This window comes from Ursus maritimus, unplaced genomic scaffold (assembly GCF_017311325.1).
Source record: "Ursus maritimus isolate PB19 unplaced genomic scaffold, ASM1731132v1 scaffold_17, whole genome shotgun sequence".
Taxonomy (NCBI): Eukaryota; Metazoa; Chordata; class Mammalia; order Carnivora; family Ursidae; genus Ursus; species Ursus maritimus.
Window position 1 is genome coordinate 46,036,809 of NW_024424119.1, and position 24,689 is coordinate 46,061,497.

At 48.9% G+C, this 24,689-nt stretch overlaps 1 long non-coding RNA gene across 1 annotated transcript in view; it reads right to left on the minus strand.

Moving 5' to 3' along the window:
* Positions 1-501: 501 nt before the first annotated feature.
* Positions 502-24,689, minus strand: part of LOC121103089 — a 50,623-nt gene continuing 26,435 nt past the window's right edge. The window contains exon 3 of the long non-coding RNA XR_005835235.1: positions 502-881. This is a non-coding gene — a long non-coding RNA (uncharacterized LOC121103089). The remainder of the gene's footprint in view (positions 882-24,689) is intronic.

A 24,689-nucleotide genomic window follows, 5' to 3' on the forward strand; every position in this document is an offset into this window, starting at 1 on the left:
CAAATATAAAAATAAAAATGAAAAGTTCATCTGGCTATAGAAGAGGCACCAGAATCTAAGAGCCCAGTCATGGGGCTTGCCCTCTTGTGCTCATCCTTTGAGGAGAAAGCTCTCCCACACACATAGATGGTGGTCTAGCTGAAGAAAAATGACAGTAGCTTTTATTGCAATTCCTAATCATTCCAGGAAAATGAAGTTTTCACACAAGTCTTATAATTGCCAATTTGTAAAACAGTATCTGTGTGACTCTGATTCCCCTCACTTGTTAATCAGGTTGGGCTTGTATAACCAAGTTGAGCTTTTTGGGGTTTTTTTGGGTTTTTTTGGGCTTTTTTTTTTTAACATAAGGAGCCCACTCTTCTGCTACCCACAGCCTCCTCCCCCGGCCCCCTCTGCTTCATCTCTGTGTCTGTTTATGTCTTCCTGTTTTTCAATTTCTTAATGATGTTTTAACGAGATGCCAGTTACACATGCAAATTAGAAAGAGACGACATTGAGAGATTGCTACCTGGTGGTAAATTTATTAAAATCAAGGTGGTTTTAATAACTCCCTAGCATATGCATCCGCCTCCATGTCTGTGATATTAGTTTTGGGATTTTTTTTAAGCCTTCTTATTGGAACAAGTGTTTTAGGGAAGTAGAAGGTGAAGTTATGGGAAAGAAATCCAGTTGTTTCACGAGTGTTAGTGTTGTTTTGAAAAATAGTTTGTGCAGGAGTAAACTAATCTCTTCTACTTTTCTAGACCTTGTCCACTTTGGTCTTCCTGCTTCTTACAACACTTGCAACTGCTTGCATCCGTCTTCGTCCTCACAGTCCCCATCACCAGCCTCATCATCATCATGGCTGCCATTTACCAAGCACCAAACTCAAGATCTCGTAGCTGGAAAATGATAGAAACAGATTTCAAATTCACATCATGCAGGATCTAAGGCTCCTGATCTACTCTTGCTCCTTCTTCAAACTCTCTTTTCCTTTGCCTTGGTTGCTCCCATGCCCCCTGCATTCCCTTTATCCCTGGTCTGCATTTTCTTGGGCTTCTTTACAGGCTGCTTTTCCTTGTCTCATTCTTGCTCCCTCCCATTCTGCCCTCTGTCTCCTCCTCTTCTCTTTCAACAGTGTCATTTCTCACCCCAGCTACCAACTTTTTATCATGATTCCACCCTCTACCTTCTGCCAATGGCTTCTACGTCATTCTCTCTTGAGTTTTAGACTCTACACATCTGGCCACCCACCAGCCATCTCCAGTGGGTAACACACAAGAGCCTCACAAACCCTAAGTCTCCCCTTCATCCTGGTTTGCCACCTAAATAAATAACACAGATCAGAAACCCAAGCTTTCCCCACTCCTGATGCTTGCTCTCATGAGGAGATAGTTATGGAGCATAACTTTCCTGGCCACTCTCCACCCACCGCTCACCTCACTCCTGGGGTACCCGGACTTTTCTGTCTCCTTTCTCTTGGAAGCAAGCCACCTCCAGGAACAAAGCACCCCATCCATGCACCAGTGGGTCCCATTGAGTTGAACTTGGGAATAGTCTTGAGTCTTGCCTCTCCTCTCCATGTCAACCATGAATGCCTGGTATGGACTCCTCCACTACTCCCCTGGATTATTATGACAGCAACCCCTGGCCCCTGCCTGGGTCTCACTCCCCTTCCTTCCCTAGCTCACCCTCCGCACTGCTCAGAGTGATCCTGCCAGGTCACAGCTGTGGCCATGGCTGCCCACTCTCTAAGGGGAAGCCCAACTCCCCAAGGGGCTTACAAGTCCTGCGTGGAATAGCCTCCAAGCCGTCCTCATGCACACACATCAGACTCACTTCTAATCCCAAGAGCATACCACGCTGACTCTGACATTAAAAAAAAAAACCAACCCAACATAGAAGCTTAGACAAGTTAAGTAACTCAGTCAAATTCAAGATCAAAGGGGCACCTGCGTGGCTCTGTCAGCGGAGCATCCGACTCTTGATTTTGGCTCAGGTCATGATCTCAGGGTCATGAGATGGAGCCCCACTTCGGGCTCCCTGCCCAGCAGGGAGTCTGCTTCCTCCTCTCCCCCTCCTCCTTCCCTGCCCCCTCGTGCTCTCTCTCTCACTCTCTCTCTCAAATAAATAAATAAAATCTTTAAAAAAAAGAATTAGAGCTAAGACAAAGAACAATATATAAATTCTGTTTCTTGAAGAGGTTTCTAGAAGTTTGTAGATGGTGGGGCATGTTTGAGATCAGGGGGATGGCAAGGACGGAGCTATTTATTCAAAGTACTTCTGTGTAAACTGACTGAGAGCAGCAAGCCTCTCACCTAGAACCTAGAACACTACCTACCATGTACTGGGCACTCAGTAAAACCTTGTTAAATAAGCCATCATTTCATTTGAAAGAATACTGCTTGGAGTCAGACGTCCTTGAGTCAAGTCTCATGTTTGCTAGTTCTTGGAGAAGTCACTTCTCCGAGAGCCTGTTTCTTCATCTGTAGAACAGGCTCGTATTACCTACCTGACACGATCGTTGTGAAGATTGACTGAGTTTAATTTTATAAACTAATTTTATACAATGGGAGACCTAAGGCTCTGCCCCCATCCCTGGGGTCTTATGTTTGCTGTGGATGCATTAGATTCAGAAATTTCAATCTGACTTGAAACATCAAAACACATGTTCTTAAAAGAACTTATTTCACACACACACACACACACACACACACACACACACACACACACAAAGCCCATCATCCTAATTTGAATCATGGGAAAAGCTTGAAGAAAATCAATTTTTATATGAGAATTGCCTTCAAAACCGCTGCAGCTTTGTTCTCAATCAGAAGTTTATAATGATGCAACTCGACTTCTGTTTGTGCACTTGATTTGAAGCTGCTCTGTAGACAGTCTGCCTCCATTTGATTTTTATGGTATTTTTTTATGTTTGCAAACAGCATTCTTTAACCTGAAATATCTCTCCGTTTAAATGCCAGCCATTAAATACACAAAATGGCCAATCAATTTTTCTCCATGCATACGGTCAATTCTTGGTTTTGTGTGAACACTGAGCGCAATTAGAAAGAAATCAAAGAAATAAAATGAATCTGGTCTGGGGTAGGGGGAGGGCAGAGGAGGTGGCCTTTATAAACTTCTCCCGTGCAGCCCCCTCATTTTACAGATGGGAAACCGAGGCCCAGAGAGGGAAAGGGGCTTACCCAAGATCACACAGCTAGCGAGAGGCAGAGCCTAGATGAAAATCCTGGACTCTTGCTGGCCCCTCTGGGCCCATCTGCCATCTCCTTTTTGTACCCCAGAGGCAGGAGAACCAGCAGCATTTGGGGGGGGTCAGAAAGACCTCAGCCACTTGGAGGTGGAAACACAGAGGTCCAAATCAGATAGCCACTGTGCCTGTGGGCCCAGGTACCACCCAGGTAACATCTTTGTTTTATTTTAAGGGAATTTACAGGCAATTGGCATTCCTATATTTAAGTATAAGAACACAATCCCATCCGAAAGAGAAACAGAAAGTCGATCTTTTCTTTATCAGTGGCTTTGGATTATTTTTACCTTTGCACCGTAGCCTGACGAAGCTAATAAAACATAGGTTCTGGAGTCGGACAGACTCAACTCTAGGACCCTGGGCAAATGGCTTTATGTCTCTGAACCTCCAGGTCCAGGATAATAATAGCTCCTTCCGAAGGTAGCTGTAAGAATTAAAAAGTGGCTCATTCAGTAGCCAGCGCAGAATAAAGATTCAGTAATTGTTGGCCACCGTTTCTGGCTGACTCCCCCTGATCTATCAAGTTGAGACAAGAAATGCTTCCTACACCATAAGGAACTATGTCACAAAAGAAGCAAATGACCATGTAAGGACAATAGCTCCCAGCAAGCATGATGCCGGCAATGGACCACAGCACCCATAATAGCTTACGACTGCTCCCCCTACCCCATTCTTGCTTGGAAAAAAAAAAATTTAATTCCATTTATTGGTCAACTTTTCCCATGAGAACACATCTTTAATTTAATCATGTAAATCAATGGGAAAATCTAATTCACTTTAGAGAAATTTGCTTCAAGGCTAAACGTACGAGATTCAATTGGTTTCTTAAAGTGTATCTGTAGCAAGTGACGTGTGTCTTTATCACAGTTCCAAAGGGATATAAATTCATCTCCAGCCCATTTTAGGAAATAGAAAGTTGATTAAATAAATGGTGGCTTTAGTGATCCAAATGATCTGTCACTTTCAAGCATCTCAGACACGGAGTTTAACGCTGCTTTAGCTTATAATTGTAGATTCCACTTGAGTATTTAATATTCAATTTGCCTAATTATCGTTATATTAGTTCCAAATATATAATTTATTCTTGTTACTCTTTTGACTTTTCTAGTGCTTGCTCCCAAGTCCGTCTGGTTTGTGGAGTGCACTCTGGACAAGGAAAGGATCACTGGCTTCCAGCCCTGGTGATTTGCTCTTCAGAAGGGCAACACTCTCGAAGCTGTATGACCTTCTGCCCAGGGAAGGCACTACCTGCCCTATGGCTTTGTTGTGAGAGTCAACTAAGAGAATGCGTGTGAAAGGATCTAGTAACCAGTATGTCCTGTTCTTACACACAACAGTGATGGTCAGGCCAATCAATGACCAAGTCCTCTAGGACTCTTTGTGGGCCAGGTACATAGACATGGAAAAACAGGGACGGTTAAATTGCATCCTTAGCCTTAAGAAGCTCAACATCTACTGTAGCAGACAGGAAGTAAACAGATGCTTATAACCAAGCTCCAAAATATACGCTCCAACAGTGGAAGCCCAGAAGAGATGCCCTTGACCCACACTTGGTATCAAGGAAGGCTTCTTGGAGGAGGTGAGCTTTAAAGGCTAAGTAAGAGTTAGGTAGCTCGAGGAGAAGGAGGATCTTCATTCATCAATTCAATGCAATATATTTGATTACATACCACATCCAGTATACTCTTGGTCTGGAAGAATGCAAGGAACACAAAACAGACACTGTCACTGCGTCCATCTGGGGTCCCACCAGGAAAATGGTAGGTCCATTACTAGGATAAGAATAAAGGGTTTGATATGGGAATTAGGGTTTACACCCATGTGAGAGGAGCTGGGGCTGGGGAGGGATAGAAGGCAGGAGCCAGAGGATCAGAGAAGCAGTCACTAACATTTTAAGCCCAAATGCTAGAACAGGTGGGGAAGCCAGAGTTCACCGGCAAGTCTAAGAGTCTACTACATTTGGTCCTCATGTGGGAACTCGAGCACGGGTACAGGAAGCAGCCACCTCTGATAGCCATGAGAACAATGGCCTCTTCGCTTCTGCAAGTCCCCCTCTTTGGCAAACTCGAACCTAGATCCTGATAGGGAAGGCATTCCTGGTTCCCAGCTGTGGATGGGAATGGTCATAGTGCCACGCCGAGACAACCCATCTGGCCTGCTGCCCTGGGGGAGTCCCCACATAAGGGAGAGGTGGTATGAGTCCAATCATCACAGCGATGTATGTCTACGAACTGGAAAGTGCTCTGAGAACCCAGAGTGGGGGTCTGATCCACACTGGGGAATACGGGAGGGCTTCCCCTGGGACTCGCTATGAGCCAGGGCAGATGGGTGGGAAGATGTTACAAATGTGCCCTAAATATGACATCACCACTTCTCTCTTGCACTGTTCCACCAGCACAAGGTGGCCTTTCTGTCTTCTACCACAGACCAAGGAAAGATCTGCCCAAGCCTCCCCAACAGCCCAAGGAAAGTCTTCTTGCTCTGGCAACAAAGCGTTCACCCAACTTAAAGAAATGTTCTGACCTCACAAATAGGACTCAAAAATAGAAGCCTTGTGCCAAGTCTTGGAGGTGGGTTACAGCCCAGAGATCTTCATCAGGAGGTATGCACCTGGGCCATTTGGGGCTCGAGCTGACCTGGCCCGGGGTCCCTCCCTTCCCAGGGCTGCAGCAAATGGATGAAAAATTGTATCATTAAACTCTTTGATGTTCTCCTGTCTAATTGAACCTGTGAAATTTCCTAAGGTTCTCCAGCCTCCAAAAATTCAATTTTCCATGTAATGCATGGTGACGTGTCAATAAATCACGCTGTAAAATAAATGCACGGATTCTTTTGTGCAGGAGCGAGTGAGGAATAAACCTTTCGTAATTGATAAATAATGTCATTGGAATCAATAGCTGGCCGAGGAGTTGGAGGAGTAAGCCTGAATCATGTATGAGTGCTCCGGGGTGATCAATGCCTTCGAAACAGCCGGGAGCTCAGGAGCCAAGTGTATAAATTACTGCCTTAATATTACAGCAGGGCCCGGAGTTTAAAAGATGGGTGCGTTACTAAGCCCCGGTGAGATGGGAAGCTGGGCCCCGGGGTAGGTAGGTGGGGTGATCTCCCTGCTAGGCACTCTTTGGAGGGCTGGTGGGGTCCCTGCGGGTGGGCAACCATGACATGCGAGCAGATTGTGCAGTCCGGGACCTGGGATGGAGACAGTGCAGTGCCATCTTTGGCCAGTCCTGCCGGCGGCCCGAGTTGGCAGCCAAAAGGAGCTATCTGCTGCGGGAGCCACAGATGCTGCTTAGAAAAATCGCCTCGCTGCCCTCAGACACCTCGAATGCCAGGGGCTGGCGCGGTCACACGGGATGAAGGACAAGCCTGGGATTCACTGAATTAAGCTCTGGGGGGCAGCTGCAGACCGTGCTGGGCCAAGGAGATGTGGTGCAGTGGTCAGGAGCTCCAGCCTAAAAGTTGGATCACTTGGCTCTGCCACGTGCTGTGTGACGCCAAGCAAGTTACTTAACCTCCCTGAGCCCCAGTCTTCCCCTCTGCAAAGCAGGAGCTAGTAACGCCAACCTCCCTGACTCAAGAGGGCAAAATGGAATCATGTTGTAAAATAGCTCAGCTAAGAGTCTGTTCCTATTGAACAACTAAAGAAAGTCAGAGTTATGTTGTGTTTTGCGGATTCTATATTTTTGTGGGCACTCTGCAGGCACGTTCCTTGTATTGTCTTATTTAATCCTCACAGCCACCCCATGAGGTAGTTACTCTTATTATCCCCATTTCATGGATGAGGAAACTGAGGCACAGAGAAGGCAGAAGTCTTGCCCCAATCACATTGCTCTGATGGGTGGAGCCAAGATTTGAATACAGGCAGTTCAAGTCCAGGGCTGCCCCCTTGGCCGTGAAACACTCGGCGGCCTCGCAGCCTGGAGTGGCGGGCTGTGCTTGGTGGGGGCCCCCCACAGCGGTCCTCAGGGGCATCCCAGCCGCCTCACGGGCTGCTTGCTGGACAGGGGAGGGCAGAGGACTCGGAGCCAGGCCCCAGTTCCACCACGCGCGCCTTGCACACCGTCCCTCCGGCTCTCAGGGCTGCAGGGTGGCCTCATGAGTAAAATCGGAGCGAGAATGCCTGCACCTCGAGGTCACCTCCAAAGCATGGTACGGAAAGCGGCACGGGAGCTGGAGCTGGAGCTGGAGGCCGGACGTCAGGTGAGCTGTGAGGTCCACCGGGTCCAGCCCTGGCTCGGCCGTGCCCGGCTGTGGGTTCCCCAGCGAGAAGGCCCCTTCAGAGCCTCTGCGTCCTCATCTCTGAAATGTGAGCCGCTGTGACACCGGCCTCCAAGAAGCGCACTGAAGAGGAGACGGGGTGGGGGTTGTAAATGACCTTCGCGACCCATGCCTGCTATCAGGCCGACCACCCAAACTACGGGTTCTCCCTAACCGCCTGTTCCTTCCAAAGAGGTTCAGGGCTCCCAGTAGAAAACGCTGCAGAGCTGTAGGGGGCGCTGTTCGCGTCCACGGCCGCACGACAGGGCGCAAGGAGCCCGAAGAAACCCCGAGTAAAACAATCCAGGCACATCTACGGATTCGGCTTAAAGTCACTTCCTGCAAAAGACCCTCTCTGGAACGTTGTCCCGAGGCTGTGTGCTGTCCCGGCTGCTGCTTCCCCTACTATCGTCATGTAACTAAGCATCACACTTCCTGGTTAGGGGACAGTTTAGACAGATAGTTTACGTATTAGGTTGGCTGGGTTCGCCCAGAAGAAAACCTTGAGAAGAAGATTTCAGTACAGTGGCTGATTTAAGAGACAACCCCAGGAAGCGCCCTTGGGGGCTGGGGAAATGATATGGGGAAAGAGACAAGAAAGAACCATGATGAGTGGGTCTCCACTGTGGACAACCAGCTCAGACCCCCTGGGGACCTCAGAGACGGTGTAGGACATGCCCCCATGACAGGTGAGGAAGCCCAGTAGCTATGCACCAGGTCCCCCCTGCACTGGGTGACTCCCCGGCATTGCCCGCTCCTGCTGTACACGGGTACACGTGCCCCAGCGGCCAGAGAAATCCCACAGGGAGAGCATTGCAGGTGCTTATGGTAGAAAGCTGTCATGCATGGGAAGAGTAAGCCACAGTTGGTGAGCCAGTGCTGCACCTCGTCTCCCTAAAGCCCTGAAGCCCTCCCAGGACCTGGCCCCGAATGAAATAGAACAAATGAATGAGGAGCGGTAGCCTGGGTCGGGCAGATCTGAAACTTCTACTTCTAAAGCTTAAGAGCAGCACTGTCCCGGCAGCATCCGGGGATATCACACTTCCCTCTGCCTGGCCTAGACCACCCCTGGCCCAGCATCCTGCCTCAGGGCCACCCCAGTTCAGGGACTCCTCCTAGTAGACACCCACAGAATAAGATCTCATCTCGTTCTGAAAGGAGATAGCTAGCTGGTCGGGGATGCTTCCGAGGGCAGGGCAGGGTCTTTGTCTTAACAGCCCACCCTCTGTATTAACACAGAGCAGGGACTACTGCAGGCACCCAGCAAACGTCCAAAGTACCAAGCTGGATTCGCGGAAGGCAGGAGGAATAGATTTCAGTGCAACTACAGAATGACTTTTCTAGCCCTTTATGACAAAATGGACTAATGTGTTTGTTCACTCATTTGGCAAACATTTGTTTAGAAAGCCAGTGCCAGGCTAAGCGAGATGACAGGGGCAAGAGGATGAATGAGACAAAGTCCTTGACCTTGAAGTCAAGTGGAGAGTCAGATACGTCAAACGGTAATTAGAGTGCAGCATCATATATGCTGGAACGTGGGTACGTAAGGGAAGATGCCGGGGGGCCATGGGGAAGGATGGATCATCAAACTGAGTGGGTGTTGATCGAGAAAATTTTGCGCATTCATTCATTCATTCATTCATGTTTGTTCATTCATTTATGTCCTGTGCAAGGTTCTGAGCAAAACGGCCATCCTCCCTGTTTCATGGAGGTTCTTGTCTCGTGCAGGTCCATCAAGAAACTTATTTTGTAGTCTTCAAGGCTCATGCAAAATGTCATCTATGCCCTGGCTTCGGGTCTGTGATTTGAACTACGACTTCCTGCCATCAGCTCTGGCAACTGGTCAACTCCTGCTCGGCCTTCAGATCTCAGTCAAGCATCACCAGCCCCAAGCAGCTGCCCCTCCTTTGGGCTTCCTCAGTCTCGGCCCCCACCACCCCCTATTACTGCATTTCTTTCTCTCCGTTTATGTGTCTCCCACATAAACGAAGCCCGGACGTAAGATTTCCCGTGGTGGGTATGTTGACATCCCAACCCCCAGACCCAGGTTCCTTCCAGGCCCCCACTCTGCCTTTCCAGACTGTGGCCCCCTTCTCATTGTCTCTGACAAAGACTGACTGAGCAGTCACCAAATTCTGCCCTTTGTCTTACCGAACACACAGCTAAACTACATTTCCCAGCCTCCCTTGCAGCGCCGTGCAGCCAATGACTGGGATCTGTGGACAGAAGCGTCCCTACCAGGCCTGGCCCTCCAAACCCACCACAACCGCCATGCATTCTCTTTTCTCATCTGCCTGTTGAACTAAGAGGATTCTGAGGGCCGAGAAAAAGGCGGAGTCACAAGATGGAAGGAGCCACTGTCCCTGAGTCACCACCGGACTAAGGACACATGTGATAGGCACTGTCACATGAGCAAAGCGTACGTTTTATTGTATTGAGCTGTCTATAGCAGGGATTTACTGAGGTAGACACAGAGCTGCCCCTCCCAGATACCCCTCAAAGAAGGGCTGTGGCCCAACTCCTGGGAGGGCTGTCAGCACACAGCCCCCAGCTGCCATTCCCTTCAAGGGCCGTTCCCCAAAGCAATGCCCCCGTGGGGTAGCCCACATCCAGTGACTGATGGAAGCCAAGGCATAGAGGGGTGTAGAGGCCTGCCTGCCTCACATCTGAACCTCCTTCCGCCCAGCCCCGCTTCTTCCCTGTCCCTCCCAGGGGTGTAGATGCCCATGGCACTCCCTAATAAACCCCTGCACACTAATTCCGCTTTCACCTCCACTCCCGGGAAATCCAGCCAGGGGCACCTCACTAACGCGTGGCCTGAGAGAGCCGTCGCATCCACATTTCAGGCAGCAGGTGGAAGAAAATGGGTAAAGATGTCACTGTCTTAGGAGGGCTTTCCAGAGCCTCCCTGGTCACAACGGAGCCACAGTGGCCACACCAAACTGCCAAGAACGCTGGAAAATGTATCTTTATTCTGATCAGCCATGTGCCCCGCTACAAAGGCTCAGGAAAAAGGGCAGACCAGCAGTAGGAGACCACAGGCCGTCCGTGTCATCGAGCCCAGCCAGCGCTAGAAAGCACTTGGATTTGTCACGCTCTTCCTCTGTGCTCAGGCTTAGTGATAAGCGGTTTACATGAATTAACTGCTTGTAAACTTCACGACAAACCCTCCCGATGAGAAAGGCGTTCTTAATGTTGTTCCCATTTTACAAATGAAGACACTGAAGCTTACGAGCCCAGGGTCTAGCAGCTAATCTATGGCAGAGCTGGATTCTGACCTTGGACGTTTCCAACTTTGGATCCTACACTCTTAACCCCTGGGTGATTTCTGCCTCCCCACACAGCGGTGAGCTCCTCGAAGCAGGGAACAGGTCAGCCACTTATGCCTCGAAGAGCCCTTGGCACCTGGGAGGGACTCAGTCACTATTTCCCGGTTTGGATAAAGGGCGGGAGAGAGGTGAGGGAATCAGGGGTGGCCCTCGCCTGGGGCCACGGCATGATTTGCAAAGCTTACCTACTGCGATCAGCATCAACCAAGCTAAGGAACCAGGGGGGACAAGGCTCAGAGAATTACTGGAGGTTTATACCAGGTGCCTATGGAACATCCAAGGGAAGACGTCCAGTTGGCAGTCGGACCCACACATTTGAAGCGTCCGTGGGAGGTCTAGGCTGGAGCCGTGGGCAGGAGGGAGCCTCCTGCACCCGGGCAGCCATCCAGCCATGAGCGTGGCCAAACTCACGCAGAGAGAGGGTGTGGAGAACCCACAGCTACGTCCATAAGCCTGGCTAGAGTTTCCAATGAACAACACCACTCCTCGGCCTTGTGCTTTTGCGTTCTCTCTCCTGGGTTAACTTCCCGATTTGCTCTTTCTGCCCATTTTGAAGGATGATTGGTTTTCTGGGCAAAGAGCCCGTGTTGTGTATGTGTGATTTTAAGGTCTTGGACCATCCCAGACACTTACCCAGATATGGGTGATATATAAATCTATGCAGCCGATATATTTATAGACACACACCCCCGCTTTCATGTACACGCAACTGGGTCATTAGAATGTCCATAAAATAGCACATCTGGTGGAAGCCACCACGTGGATGCCCGTACTACTACCTGGCGGCTGTCATAAAAACACCAATAAGGGGAAGCAGAAGTGTGTTTGACTGGGAGAATGATTCTTGTTTCCTTTTCATTATTCTTAATAAAAGGAGATGGTGCCGAAAAATTGTGTTTCCTGGGTTATTTTCCCCAAGAGATCTTTTATAAAACGCGGAATACATAACAGACCGTGTTGCAGGCAAATGCCTCATTAAGGGAATATAGTTAGAAAGAAATAGTAACCAAAATGAACAGTTATTTTCTTTATTTTTCTTACCCTCTGTAAAGTGGAGAAATTGTGCGCGATATGGATTTAGGATCAGCCCTCAAATAGTATCGTGGGAACGCGATGCTCGCGGTCTTTAAATGCTGCTCGGTGTCAAGGCGGCAGCTTTGGGGAGCGCATGACCAGCTCTAGGAAAAGGCTTCAGTCTGTCTTCCTAAAGGTCTTCGTACCTGTATTTTATGGCTTCATTTGGCCCAATTTGGGCTTCCTTGTCTCTCTCCTTTTCTGGCTACAGACTCTTCTGGATGTCCCCCAGCTGTCTCAATACGGGAGCTCATGATTCCCAATCTCCAGCTCTAACTCATTCCCCAGCTTGAGGCCCGTGTGTCCCAGAGCTTCCCGGCCATCTCCACCTGAAAGCCCCCGGCCCCTTAGAGCCACCATGTCCCACCTTGAGCTCCTCCTCCAGGATTCCCGTCTTGGCCAAGGCACCAATACCCACCTGGTCGCACAGACCAGATAAACCCTGAAATCACACTGGACATGCTCCCCTCCTCCCCCACCCGCCAGCCAACAATCACCAGCCCCCTGACTACTAAATGCACCCCGTTTGCCCCAGTTTCTCTCCCTCCACCCTGGTCCATGCCCCACCATCTCTCTGACGTCACTTTCCCAGCCTCCTCCTTGGGCCCCTGCTCCAGGGCAGCCACCATAGAGTTCTCGGAATACTCTTTCCAGAATTGTGTTTTGGGATCTTGGACAGCTGAAGTTGTCTTCTGGATCATATTCCAGCCGCCTGGCTCCCCGGGGTCAGACACATGGCTCCCCACTGGCTTCTCATTAGGGTCTCCCCATGCTCCTTCTCCAGTCATTTGAACTGTTGCTTGCCCCCGAAATGTCCCATGCCATCCTGTCCTTTGTACATACTGTGCCTCGGCTTTTCCAGGTTCTCATTGCCAACTCCTTTTCTCTGCTGGTTTTGACCAGCCCATCATTCATCCTTCCATATGAAGTTGAGGTTCCACCTCCCACAAAAAGCCTTCCAGGTTTTTCGGTGTCCGCAGAGACCCTCTGTCATAACAATTCCCGCTGTGCAAGGTATTTTCTAACATGCGTGCATTTCTTCCATTAGACCATTAGACTGTGAGCTCCTTGAGGACAGAGATTGTGTCTCATTGACCTCCTCCTTCCCAGGAAACAACATAGTAACTGCTCCAGATAAGGGGTTCAGTTGCCAAATCATTACTAACTCTCCAGCCACAGGATCAAGGGACAGCCTGCAAAGACAAGGACAGGCTCGGCCTCCTGTGTCTGCAGGAATTTCAAAGCAATGTGAAATAGATACAGATAGCTAGATATCACGACCCTCAAAGATCTTTTTCAGGACCAAGCATCTGGACTGCTTTTCACAAAGAACAAAAAGTGATTCAGCGCTTCCCAGCCAGAGCAGAGAAGGGTGGTTAAAAGCATTTCAGATGTTTGGTACAGACGCAAAAACATGGTCTCCAAAGCCAAACAGACCTGTGCTCAAAACCTGAAGCTTTTCTTGGCTTCTCCTGTCGAAGCCTCACCTGGAAGGTAGATATGCTGACCCCTCTCTTGCTAGGTGATTGCAAAGACGAGACGTTAGCATCAAAATTAAGCATGGGAGTAATATGTACCAAGTGGCCAACAAAAGCTTAGCATTCTATTATTACTGTTTCTAAGGATTAAAATGCACACGGTTGTATTGGATCAATACGGTATGTATGGGAAGCTATCCTGAATTTGGTGTTATCATCTCCTTTTTACAGATGAGGATACTGAGATTCAGAAGTGAAGAGCCTTGTCCAAAATCACACAGCTAGAAAGTGTCTAAGTAACGACTCAAACCCAGATCCACATGGCCCAGGAGGTGGCACACCCCTACCCACAGGGGCCAACCAAGGTCGCATCTCTGGTGATTTGGCTGGAGAGGAGGGCTCCAAGCAAAAGGCAGAAATATTCAGGCTTTAAGAAATTCACGCTTTTGGGCCACTTCCTGGGGGGCACCTGAGTTATCTGTCTGGCCAGGTCAGTCCCTCCTTTCCTTTTGACACTTCCCTGGTCCTCCCTCCCTCATCTGTCACTGAGAACCCTACATACTACCCATCTAGCCTGGCAGTTTTCAAACTATGTTCTTCAGAGCCTCGGGGTTCCCTGGAGGTGCCAGGGCTCCACAGGGAGCAGGGAGGAGGCCAGGTGGGAGGGAGTCCCACCCCATCCCCAATCCAAACAGAGCCACTCTTTTTCATCTGTTTCATACATGGTCTTATAATAACATCGCCTGTCATCAAAACATTCTGCTGCTTTACAAAAAATGTTTAAACTTCAGACACCCTGCAACACTTTTCATATCACAGATGAGAAACTGAGGCTCGGAGAGCAGTGGCCAGCCCAAGGTCCTGTAGCCTGCTGCAAATTGAGTTGAGATCTGTCCCAGATTGCCCCCCTCTTGGCTCTACCCAGACCAGTCTTCCCACCCACCGTCAGCTGTCCAACATGAAGCAGATTTAATAACCACAAACAGGAGGCATTTATCTCTGAAATAACTGTTGTGGTACAGAATAGGAAAATCGATGCATTCATTAGCACACACTGGGAGTAGGAGGCAGGATGTGGACGGGCGCCCGTTGCAGGCATTTGCAACACCGGGGAATTGAGTCTGAGGAGCGGCGGTGGGTAATGGGACCTCATTGGACGCTCACTGGGCTCACCCTCCGTTGATACAATGGGGGGAGGGAGCCTCCCGCCCCCTTTCCCGCCAGGGCTTGATCTAAATGTATTGACTGTGACAATGTTGAAATTATATCTGGAAAAACCAGTTAGCTTTAATTTCAGTCCCCAGAGAAAATGATGATTAGAGAAATATTGATGGCCATGAAAATCAGACAGCCTGTCTGGAAGCAAGACTCAGCCCTTGAGACAGGGAGCTGGTCCAGAGCTCCAACAAATCACCCAGCCCAGTGCTCTGGCTTCAGGAATGGAAGACAGAACCCCAGAGAAGGGAGCGCTGTGCTGAGGTCACGCAGCCAATTAAGGACAAACCCGAGACTAAATCCCAGGTCTCTGGAAGCTTCTCGAAGGCACAGACCGCATCTCAGGCATTGGTCTCCAGGACTGGCCCAGAGTCTGGCACAAAGTGGGCACTCAGGAAATGTGAGCTGAATAAGCGAATGAGCCGTTTCCTGCCCCGAGGTCAGACGTTGTCCAAAATACTTCATCCCTCAGAACCATCCCGGTAACGGTCAACACTGAATGCCTCAAAGATCTTTTGCCTTTTCCTTTCACGTTTTAAGCACAAAAAATTCCCAAGGAAAATTGTATCAATCCTCACCCTAGTTGACCTAATCGTGACCGTCAGTGAATTTCTCCCAGAGTTGAGAAGCAAAAAACAGCTCTGGATCTTTGTAGGGTGACCACCTTGGGACATTCTGGGCTCCAGGGCTCCCACCTGGAGTGCCATATTCCACCAGTGGGGTCATCCGGCATTATGATGAGCCCAACTCTGGGCTAGAGCCTGCGGACAGGCCATGGACACAAGTGATGAGGCCTTACTTTCTTGGAGGTTGCATTGCAATGGGGAAGGGCAGACACGATCAGAGGCAGCCCCGTGATGTCTGCAGAAGCAGTGGCAGGAAGCAAAAGGAAAGCAGCGGGAGGGCCTGAAGGGTTCTCACTGGAGCCCTGTCCTAACTTAGTTGCCTAGAAGCAGAGACTGGGACTCAGCCGGGAAAGGATTAAGGATGCAGATTCAGCCGGAGTCCAGCCTTGACTTATAAGGGGTTCCTGCGGGGACTGGGGACATAACCTCCATCAGCCAATAGCAGCTCTCTGGACGAAGGAGGCCGTGACCATGACAGCCAGCGCTCCCAGCCCCGAGGACCTCTGTCACAGTCTGCAGGGAAAGGCCCCGTGGAAGAAGTGACATTGGAGGAGGGACACGATCAAGTGCAGGAGCAGGAGCAGGAAGAACACACCTGGAGGAAAAGTATTCCAAGCAGACAGACTATGCACAGCACCCACCCCCGGGGGGCAGGCGTGCAGCCCACAGGACTGAGCACCAGCAAGCTCAGCACTGCTTCTCCTGCACCCCCACCCCACCCCAGCAAGTGGCAGGAGAGCAAAGGACTCGCCTAGAACCCATGGCCCCGTGTTGGGAAAATTGCTTGGGGCACACTTCCTAAGAAGTGACCATGGCCCTTGAGACTGCTAACCACCTCGTTCACACAGGCAGCACTTCCCTGCTTACAGATCCGCACCCACTCCCACACCCCACTCCCACCCCCCACTGCCAGCACATGAACTCACTGGGGCCCCATTGCCACAGTTCCAGATGTTGTTATCCTTACTTGATCCAGAAGGGAGATCCCTAGAGGAGTCCTCAAAACCCTTCATTCCTGACACGGACCTCAGGCACCCACCGCCACTCTCCCCCACCCCTCCTCCAAAGGGTTGTAAAGAAAGTGGTCCGGTGCCAGGATTTGGGCCAAGTGGGCGGAGCTTACGCATAGGGAGCCCTGCTGTGCCCTGGAGACCGCCCTGCGCTCCCAGTCTCCCCTCTGCTGGTCATCTGGCCCAGGACTCTGCTTGCATGGGAGAAAGCCTGGAAATCTTGCTCTCCCCAGCCCTCTCTTCTCTTATTTATGCTACGGAACGTGTAGGTGGGCCCGGAACCTGCCCCAAAGTAAACAACTGTCCCTTTCTCTCCTTTCAGGGTCCCCACATTTTCGGGTGCTGCTATGAAACCATGAGACCGTGTAATCCCAGTGGTCCCGTCGTGCTGCTTGGATGCGGGTTGAGTGGGAGGATACATCTGGCTCTCAAGCGGGGGCACTACCACAAAGCGGCGCTTTCATTGTCTGCCTCACCTAAAGGGGTAAAGGGATTTTCAGGCTCAGAGGGGATGGGCTTGAACTGGCGGTGGCCCCACCCAGCCCCTGGCACGTGCCTGAGGCCCCACAGCGAGACGCAGCACGGGGACCAGAAGCAGGGCCCTAGTCCTTCCGGGCTCTTCTCACCTGGGAGGGAGCATGGCCAAGTCTTCTCCACCAGGTGAGCACTCCGGAGAGCTCACAGGGTGCTGGAGGACCAGCCGAGGCACCCGAATGGCCGAATGGCCGTGATGAATGCGCTCCCACGCGGTGAAATCCCTAAACTCCCATTCTGCCTTTCCCTCTCCTTTCTTCTCTAGGAAAATTATTATTTCACTCTACAAACACCGCGGACAATTTTAGGCATACTGGGAAATGCCTCGCATGGTGTGTTGGGATTTCTCTGCCTCCAACCTCTCTTGCCTCTCACCCAGTCTGAATGCGCATCAGGGCACTGGGCGGGGAGCCCCTCAGAGGCAGAGACCCTGGATCTCTCACCTGTAGCACAGCGTAGGTCCTTACGAAATATTGTGTTGTTTCATCGTTCAATGAGTACAAATCGTAGCAGTTACTACAGTTAACAAAGAACTGGAAAACTTAGATCGGCCAGAAACTGCCTGTGCCCCTGTTCAATCAGGGTTGATTTCCCAGACTCTCCCACTTTTAGGAAAAAAACACACATCATAAAGAAATAAGGAAACAATGGTTTCTTAATCCACCTTTTCAAACCCCACCACACTGGGCAAATCTCCTATACCTTCTTCATCTCCATCCCCACACAGTGAATATTCTCCTCCTGACTGGTGAACCTATAAGTTTTGTGAGATCAAAGGGCAACCATGACATGTCACCTGGGTTCAAAATCTCCAGAGAGACAGAGAGAGGGAAGGAGGGAATGAGGTCCAGGGTGGGATGGGCCTCACAGGCTGCCGGGATGCTGGGCCAGGAAAGTAAAATGTAAGGTGGAGTAAGAACTGTGGACATTTTGCTTTCACTGCTTGCTGGCTGTGTGCCTTGCAGAAACCACTTCGCTGCTCTGAATTTGAGTTTCTTGTCCTTAGAGTGACGCCAGCGATAGGACCAACCCCAAAGAATGGTTATCAGCCAAGTGTATAACAAAACGCCTGTGTATAGGGCTCAATAAATATCACAGATTTGGAAAATAAAATCAGAGCTGGAGGATTCCCAAGGACTGAGTTTCACCCTCCCTCCATTTCCCAGAAGTGGATTGAAGCCCAGGGCACGTAGACAGCTGCAGAGCACCACCCACACCACACTTGGACTCCTCTGTATGCCCATGCGCAATCATTTTCATCCTAATTTAATTTTAATTTCAAAGAGCCCACCCACAACTCTCCTTGTCTGTTTACCTCAATTTCTTTCTTTCTTTCTTTTTTTTTTAAGAGATTGAGAGCACGCAAGGGTGGGGGTAGGGGCAGAGGGAGAGGGAGAGAGAGATTCTCAAGCAGTCTCCGCCCTGGGCTCGACACAGGGCTCGACCTCACAACCCTGAGATCATGACCTGAGCCAAAATCAAGAGTTGGTCACTTAACCGACTGAGCCACCGAGGCATCCGTACCCCAATTTCTAAGAGAGCTTTGTTCAGCAGAGTGCAAGTTGTAGCAAGAACATGAAGTATCAGGCCACTTGTCTGGTTCAGTCTGTGGACCGTTTGACTCCTGATCGCAGGGTTGTGAGTTCGAACCCCTGCTGGGGATAGAGACAACTTAAAATAAAATCTTTTAAAAAATTTAAAAAATAATAAAATAAAATAATGACCATTTTTTAAAAAGAAGATGAAGTACTAACAATATTTGAGTAAAGCTTTAAGAAAACAAACTAATACTAATCTCCCCAAAACCCATTCACTCCACCGTAATTATGATTTTACTTGTCATGTTTTGAGCATCTGCTCTGGGCTCTGGACGTTGACATGTGGTCAACGCTTGCAGACTCGATATTCCGCCCTTCTGTTCTTGTATCTACCACGATGGAGCCCGTGTTGCTGCCGTCTTCATAATTACCATTTTAAGGGTGCCAAACTACCCTTTCACTGACACCACAATTTACAAAACTGTTCACCCATCGTTGGACATTTAGCTTTTACACAGTGTTTGCTATTGTAGATAACACCGTAATGAGCATCCCCATTGCACAAAGATTTCGGCATCTAATGAATTGTATCCCCAGAATAAAAGAGAAATTCCCAGGGATCGGTGTTTGGAATCAAAGGGCATAAACCTCATTTGAACTCTTACCTATCTGTTACTTGATTTTTGTTTCCCCCAAAAGACCTGTACCAATTCATCCTACAGCCATGGAGTGTGCTGGTGTCATTTCCCCACAAAGCCTCACCACCTTGGATGTCTTGACTTTGTTTTTCTTGACTCTTTTTCTGTTTGTAACAGAAATATGTGTTCCTCATGGAAATTTTGGACAGGAAAAGAAAAGATTAAAAAAATAAAAATTGGGCACATGGGTGGCTCAGTCAGTTAAGCATCTGCCTTCAGCTCAGGTCACGATCCCAGGGTCTTGGGATCGAGCCCCATGTCGGGCTCCCTGCTCAGCATGGAGTCTGCTTCTCCTTCTTCCTCTGCTCCTTCTCCCGGCTTGTGCTCTCTCTCTCTCTCAAATAAATAAATAAAAATCTTAAAACAAACAAAAAAAAGAAAGTAAAAATTATCATAACCCTTCCAACCCAATATAATCACTACTAAAAGTTAAGCATATCTCTTTCAGTCTTTTTTCTATGCATATGAGAAACTTCCCCCAAATTTAGATTGTATTCTATAATCAGTGCTATTTTATTTCGTTTTGTTTTACTTATCGATTTTCTTAAGTCACTGTTAAGACTTTTTTATAATACTCCATCATATATAGATCCCTTTCTTAAAGATTCTCTGATATAGAATGGTTACATTACATATAATGTCCCTATATAATAAACGAAGTTGGCACACACATCCTTCTGTAAAAATCTGAATAGTCATCTTTGTTTATTATTAACACAGCACAAAGAACTTGAAGTAGAAAAACCAGATTAGAGAATATAAATATTTTTGAAATATCTTTGGATTTTAAAGATTGAAATTGAGAAACCTCAGGGGAAATTACATCGTATCCATCTGTGTCCTCGAGAAGGCGGCCTGGGGTCTGTGGTCCTCCCCCGTCGGGACTTGGGACAAGGCATTCAGTCTCCACATCTGTTAAATGGGATAATACCTCCAATCGTTTGTAACTTGTGGCCATGGAGTATCTAAACCCCTTTTCTATTGGGAGATTTCCAAGTTAAAAAAGAGATGAAGCCCCTCTTCCCATTCTGGAAGCAAGCAGGGGCAATACCCCCTCTCCACCTGACTCCAAAACATGCAGGGCTAAGAGCATGGAACAGGATCTGAGCAGAGCCAGACTTTTCAGAGGTGGCTGCCTCCCCTGGCTCTTGCCTGTGGTTCTCCAACCTTCACATCAACTTTGCGAGTTCCCTTTTATCCTTCCAATCAATTCCTTTCCCTGCTTGAGTTAAGCAGAGTGGATTTCTATTGTTACCATCAAGAATGAGCAAGAAGCCATCAGGTGCAGATCCGTGCGGTCTCCAGAGAACGCAGGTGGATAATCAGGAATAACATCAGGCCCATCACAGGCACTAAGTACTGCCTGCGATTATGATTACTGCTATTGGGCAACATAGAGGAGCCATCAAAAGCCAGGACCCTAGAGCCGGGATACATGGGATCCATTCCTGGCTCCTTTTCTTAGCCACTAGACCACCTGGGGCAAGTTACTTAACCTCTCTGTGCCCCCAGTCTCCTCATATGCAACATGAGGGTAATACCAATACCTACCTTTTAGGGTTGTTATAAGGAGAAAATGAGTTAAACACATATTAATTGCTTAGAAGAGTTGCTTTTAAGTATATGCAATTATCACTGTAATAACAAGTAACCCGAGTCTCACACTTCGTCATTTCTACAGCACCTCCCCGGTCTCTCTCCCATTTAATCCTCAAAACAATCACCATCAAGGTGAAAAACCTTAGTTTACACATTTGGAAACTAAGGCTCAGAGAGGTCTCTTCCTAGAAATTGTAAGCCCAGGGCTCAAAGCCATGATTGTTACCATGAAGGTCAAGCTCCTTCCATGCGTGAATGTGATACGTTCTCCATAATTATTCATGCACTGATAGTGATCAGTGGGTGAGGCACGAGTGAAGTGCATTGAAATACCTAACATTTGCCTACCTACTGCGTGTCAGGTCCGTGCTCACACGTAACACAGGTGGAATTTATGTGTAACTTACTTATAACTCAGTGGCGTAGATATTCTCATCTCTATATAAGGAAACTGAGGCTCGGAAGAGTTTAGTACTTTGTTCAAGGCCCCAGAGCCGGTAAGGAGCTGGCCCTGCACTTGGCCCCAACAGTACCAGCCCCTCCTAGTCCTGTTTCGACTTGAGTGAGAGGGGCCTCCTTCTGCATGACATCTGCCAGTCGCCTCCCTCCTCCCATTATCTCCCAGCCGAAGTGTGCCAAAAGGTGATTTTCGCTACCAAATGAACGTTTAGAAGCTGGAGATTAAATAAACAAGCATGCGACCGGTTTGCTGTGCAAGTCTTTGCATGCAGCCAGCCCGGGCACCCCACAATCGCTGCCGTTTGACTACGGGGCTGCCTGATGACGGCTGTGCTCACTATCCTGTTTATACAATGAATCTATAATGTAATTTCGTGGGGTTCTGAAATGCACGGAGAAAACATGCGAGGACCCCGTGCCTCAGCTTAATCCATATGAAACAGGCTGGAAACACTAGTAAACACACCGCAGACGAGTGGGACTGCAGCGGGTCCATCCTCATCAAAAAAGGATTATTCTGGAGGAGAGGGCGAGCCCACACCCTGAAGCCAGGTCCACGCAGATCCCAAGGAATGGCACTTGGGCAATTTGTGGACGATTCATGGGCGTTTCCAAGTCACTCCCTCTTGCAGGGACCCAGATGAGTGACAACAGCATTTAAGGAGCAAAAGACCCTTTCCCTGCCCTCCAAAGCACGTTTTAATAAGCATTGTACTGTCACACACACTGAAGAACTAAGGCTCCCCCTCAGCCGAAAGTAGGTCTTGTTTCCTTTCCTATGTCTTGTGTGTGTGTATCCATTCATTCCTTCATTCATTCAGCGAACATGTCTCCCACCTGCTCTAGCTCAGCCCCCGGGCCAGCTGCTGGAGATATGATGATCTATGACGTACACCCATTCGCGTATTAAACATTTTTATTCAGCAGCTATTATGGGCCAGGTACTATTTGGGTGCCAAATGCTCAGAAGTCCCTGCTTACATTCCACTGGGAGACAGTCAATAAGCAAGACGAGGGACACCTGGGTGCCTCAGTCCATTAAGTGGCTGCCTTCAGCTCAGATCATGATCCCAGGGTCCTGGGATCAAGTCCTGCATCAGGCTCCTTGTTCAGCGGGGACCCTGCTTCTCCCTCTGCCTGCCGCTCCTCCTGCTTGTGCCCTCTCGCTCTCTCTCTCTCTCATTCTCTGACAAATAAATAAAATCTTAAAAATTAATAAAATAAAATAAAACAATGAAATACAATTTAAAAAATAAATAAGCAAGATGAGTAAAGTGAATATGGTGATTAGTGCTAAGCAGGAAGATAAAGAAGGGGGTTCGAACTGAGATAGGGTGCCCAGAAGAAGCCCCACAGCAGCCCTCTGAGGCCACTTAACAGAGCTGGAAACTGAGGTTAGGGGAGGCCAAGTAAAAGGTAATACTGTCCATCCTGTCTGTGCATAAAGCACTGCTGAGTCATCAAAGCCCCTTCCAGAAAGGCAGCTCCTTTAATCCATTTGTACTAGTCAGGGCTTGCCAAGAAACAGAACCAGTAAGAGATAGAGATAGAGATTTATGGGATTTATTATTAGGTGTCGGCTCATGTGACTATGGAGGCTAACAAGTCCCAAGATCTCCAGTCTGCAGACCAGGGACCCAGGAAAGCTGGGGATGAGTTCCAGTCAGAAGACCAGAAGGCTCCAGACTCAGGAACAGCTGATATTTCAAGGCGAGTCCAAAGACAAGGGGAAAAAACAAAAACAAAAACAAAAAAACAATATCTCAGCTCAAAAGCTGCCAGGGAGGAGGAATCCCCTCTTATTCCGGGGAAGGTCAGCCTTTTATTCTATTCAGGCCTTCAACTGATTAGACAAGGCCCACCTGCAGTAGGGAGAGCAATCTGCTTTACTCAGTCTCTCCATTTAAACGTCATCCCATCCAAAAACACCGTTACAGCCATTCCCAGAATAATGTTTGACCATTTATCTAAGCACCTTGTGGCCCACTCAAGTTGACATATAATAGAAACCATCACACCATTCAAAACCCTTAAGATCCTGGGTGTCAGCCTGCCCCCTTGGTGTGCTTATTCATCCACCCAGTAAAGGACTGGGTTGTCTGCAGTGTTCGGTGACTATAAATCAACATTTGCATGTAGGTTTTTGTGTGAGCAACACTTTCATTCCTCTTGGCGAATGCATACGAGTAAGATTTCAGGGTCATATGGGGAGGGCGTGTTTAATTTTATAAGAAACAGCCGAAGTGTTTTCCAAAGTTGCTATACCATTTTGCATTCCCACCAATCACCTGATGCTGTATGTGTGTGTGTGTGTTCTCTCTCCCCAAAGTAAAATGTAATCCCCCCAAGGGGAAGGGAGGGACATTGTTTTTGCTGTGCTCACTGCTGTACCCACAGCATCTGACACATAATAGACACTCAATAAATATGTGTTGGTTTAAGGAATAAATGATCTCATTAATTCCCATGATTCACAGCAATGTCATGAGGAAGGCGTTATTGTGCCCATGTCACAGATGAGGAAACTGAGACCCAGAGACCTTAGGGGAAATGCTTATAGTTGATATGTAGCCCAGATACCCCCTTGAGAATGAGCACATAGAACCACATCCCATTCCAGCCCTGGGATGGGAGTTAATGCTTGTTCCCAAGCTGTGGAGAGTCACTGGTGGGTCTAAACTTATTTTGATTTAATGACAGGGTCACAGAATCTGAGGAAGACTCATAAGGCCCCAAGTGAGCAGTAAATGGACTGAAGCATCCATCCTGCAGGGCTCGTGCAATAGTCCGGATTCGAAGGGAGGCTGTCCTGGGCTAGAAAATGGACTCGTAGGGGTGGAAAGTGTGGAAGTAAACAACGAGCCCCCAAATGAGAAGAAGCAGAGGTTTTCCACTCAGAGCAAGCGAGTCAGCCACCACCGCTTGCATCTGGCAGAGACCCGAAGGCAGGTGGGAGGGGGGAGCCATACGGTGAACAAAGAGGAAGACTTCAGGTGGGCTCAGACCGGAGGTTGGAGCCCGGGGGAGCTGGAGGCAGACAGACAGTGAGCGGGTACAGCTTCTGCAGCTGGTTCGGGGAATATCCTCGGCTTCGTGTGGTGGGTCCCGAGTTGGGAGCCAGGGCAAGAATAGGAAGGCTGACAGCCATGACCGAGTCCTGCCCATTTGGGCCAATTGCTGCAGGAGGTGTGGTTAGAGTTCTCTTGTCATATGCGGTCAGGCCATCACCTGTGTGTTTCCCATCTCAGGAGAAAGAGACAGAAGGAGGAGGCAGATGAGTAGGAAAAAGAGAACTCACTTTGGGCATAAAAACCAGGGTTTGCCTCCTGGAGCAGCTCTGTGTCCTACAACCACGGGACCCCATGTGAATCCCTGGCTCTCAGCTTCTTCACCACTAATTGTGTGTGTGTGTGTGTGTGTGTGTGTGTGGCCACATCTTTGTTTTCTTAGATTAATTGGGGTGGGTGGGGTCCGACAGGTCTGTGGCTTGTGTTGCTTTTCCTCTTGGGAACACACAGCTACTCTGGGGCTCCAGTGGTGGAAGGGGGGAGGGAGAGAGGCGGAGAGAGGCAGGGATGTCGGGACGCAAGGGTGGAGCAGGCAGGCTGCGAAGGGCGGACTG